The sequence below is a fragment of the Triticum dicoccoides genome, chromosome 4B, assembly GCF_002162155.2.
Source record: "Triticum dicoccoides isolate Atlit2015 ecotype Zavitan chromosome 4B, WEW_v2.0, whole genome shotgun sequence".
Classification (NCBI taxonomy): Eukaryota; Viridiplantae; Streptophyta; class Magnoliopsida; order Poales; family Poaceae; genus Triticum; species Triticum dicoccoides.
In genome coordinates this window covers 577,883,940-577,887,293 of record NC_041387.1, presented here as the reverse complement: position 1 = coordinate 577,887,293, position 3,354 = coordinate 577,883,940, and positions in this window count along the sequence as shown.

The following is a 3,354-nucleotide window of genomic DNA, read 5'->3' as shown; positions in this document are numbered from 1 at the left end:
CCCCCCGCCGTGTGGACTGGCGGTAGGGTCCACCAGCCTACCGCCAGGACCTGTGGCGGTAGGTTTTGGTCCCTCCTTCTCTCTTTTCCCCTCTGTTTTGCCCCATTTGTCGAATGTTAGCATAATATACCCAATTCTGTCAAATATTAGAATGATCATTTCGCAAGCACATACATAACTCAACCTAACATAGTTCATTACATTCACGAATAACACATGTTCAAACTTAATAAAACATGACCCGGTTCAGATGACATCGGTTGAAACTAATAACTCATGCTCAACGGTACATTTTCTAAACAGGTAACATATTTCTCATACTTATCAGACGTTCAATTTGATCGTCACGCGCTTGATTACGCTTCAGTTGAAAGTCTGTGGATCCTGCCCAATGACCCAGCACACCATTCGTTTCACGGAACCAAGCCCATGCAGCACGGCGAGCGGGGTTCTCTGACACACCCTGTTTGATTGCCCATCCTATGACCTACCCGGGTTTCCTCAAGTCCATCTACGGAATTCTTCTTTGCTTGCAGTGAACGCAATCTCAACTGCCAAAGCGTGTCTGCAAGCATATTCCCGGTCTTGCAGCTCATCAAGCATCCTCTCTTTCTCCTTCACAAGCTTTCGGAATGTTTTTTTCTCCTTAGCATCAGAAGGTTCCTCGATAAAGTGATACTTGCTGAAATCCTTCATGGCCGCATTTGCCTCATCACAACTCTTCAACCATGCTTCACATTCCTTCTTCAAGCAACGTTGTCGCTCTGCCATGATCTTCTCACACGCTATGTTCATAGTCATGGATCGACTGTCCATCCTACATGAATATACGGGTTTAAGATGATATAAACAAAAACATAAAATAAATTAAGTAGAGTACAACACTTGGTAACTTGATATGACATACAACACCAAGTTCTTAATGAGTTCAAATGTTAAGGGTACAAGTCATAGTAGTTCAAATGACGACCAAGCATAGGGTACATGTCATTATAATTCAAATGACAAAGATTACATAGCCTCATGCAATTCTATGCGGCGTACGGTCCCGGGTTGCAACAAATAACATCATTTCTTTCTTTGACCCATGCCCAACGAGATGCCCGGTTCTCATCCGACGAGAAAGGTTGGCGAACTAACCAATCAATGACCTGACCATGATTGCCCATGTCTATCTCAGCATATTCTGCCGTTGTCGCACACAACGTAATTTGCATTGCAAGATCACGCCTACAATTTTTTTCCGCCGTCTTGAGCTTCTTCATCACCCTCTCCTTTTTTGTTATAAATTTTTCGGAACGGTCTTCATTTAAATAATTATATGAAAAGGCCCTACGCTCCGCATTCAACGCATCAATGGCTTCGATCCACAAGTTCATCTTTTCCTCAATCAATTCGCATTCACGGTTCACCGCCGCCTCATCAGAAGTTTCAAAGAAAACGAACGGTGCCATCCTACAATTCGAAAAGTTGCCATTAAAGTAACTTAGCTTTAATTGCTTTCTTAAGCCTAACCTACCCCCATTATGTACATTAAGACTAGCACTAGATCTAGGCACACAAACTATTCTACAAGCAATTCTAAGCACATCATACATAAGGAAATCACAAACATAAACCTAAATCGATCATAGTAATTGATTTGACCACACAAAAATGATGAGCTAGGGTTTGCAATCAAATAAGCAAATGCAAAGTAAACAAAGATATCAACCAATCAAAATGAGGGGAAATGAGAGAGCCACCTTGAGTGATGAAAATGGTAAGAATCCATCGGAGAAATCTCAAACAAATGAGAGAGATTTGGGAGGCTCTTGTGCTTCAAAGTAAAAGGGGGGGGGAGTTGAGCTCGGTGGAGAGGTGAAGTGGGCTGAATGAGTGGTTGAGGAGGGGGAGGAAATATCCAGCCCCTCCCCACCTTATCCACAACACAGGACCCTACCGCCAGAGGGTCTAGCGGTAGGCTTCAGTAACCTACCGCCGTAACTGATGGCGGTAGGCCCTTTTCCACGTCAGCAACTGTCAACGGTCGTCAGTCGCCGTCAAAGGACCTATCGCCAGAGGGGCCGGCGGTAGGACGCGCAACCCTACCGCCAGGCGGGCTGGCGGTAGGCAAAAGGGTCAGATCCCGAAAAAAATTTGAACTAGGGTCAGATCCCGATTTTGTTTGCAAAAAGGGTCAAAACACGAAATTTAGCCACCCATACATTCACATGCACCGTACCCGTACGTACCTAGTTAGTCACATCACTGCTGTGACATCACTTCAGATCTGATCGTTCGTAGGTAATAGTGTTCCACTTCAATGCCCACAAAAAAGAAAGGAAAGCATGTTTTGCCGTTCGTTAACCGCCCCCGTTCAGCTCGCTTAGGATTTAGGAGTACATATTCTTCGGGACCAACGGAAGATCGCATCCTCTTGTTCACCTCAGATCTACCAGAAAAGTTGTGGTGGCAAGGACAACAGCTGCTAAAACTTCCAGGCGACCCATGAGGCCATGGCCATGATCAGATTGATCGGGTTGGTGACCCATGATCAGTACGACCGAGTTGGTAATGTTCGAGGTCTGGCTTGTCCAGACCTGGCAAGCACGAGTGCATGATGCGATCGATCGATGCCTGTCAAAAGCTAACGACAGGCTCGATCCAACCATATGCATGAACCATCTCATTCGCACGGCCACGGCTCGTACGTACGTGGACAACAGTCGCATGCAGCACACAGAATTTCCGGTACGGCGAGGCGTGGGCACGTACGCGCATCATGGAGGGACCGCCATGGCGGCATGCATGTGCGCCTGCGCCGTAGCTCCGAACTGTCTGAATGGAGCAACTTAGGTACACGTACGTAGTCCTGAGCCGAATGGACGGTGCATGCATGCGTACTTCTGATGTACTGCCCGAATAGGCGAATGCTGTAGTTGCCTGTGCTGATGACTCGACATGCATGCACAGATGCACTTGAATGATAGGTGATCCTGAGTAAAATTGTGCCCCTGAGGTTGGCCTGTTCGTATATGCTATGTGCTCGCTTGTATATTCAAAGGGTTGTGGCAATGCGGTCCCTGGAAGTTGAAACAACACGGTGCTTGCTCTCACATAGCAGAACGCTGAAAAACAAGAAGAACCCCTGTCCGGCCCCGTCCGTTTGAAGTAAAACGGACAAACCGGACGGCCCAGCGCGCGGGAGCAAACGGACTTTTATCCGTTTCGTGTCCGCTTTCGACCCATTCGCGGCCCAAGTTTGCGCCGCTTTTGGGGCGAAACGAACAGCGCGCAGACGGGCGGGACCCACGCGCTTGTCCGCCCCTGGCCCGCATGTCGGTGAAACAAAGCAACCCCCCCTCCCCCCGC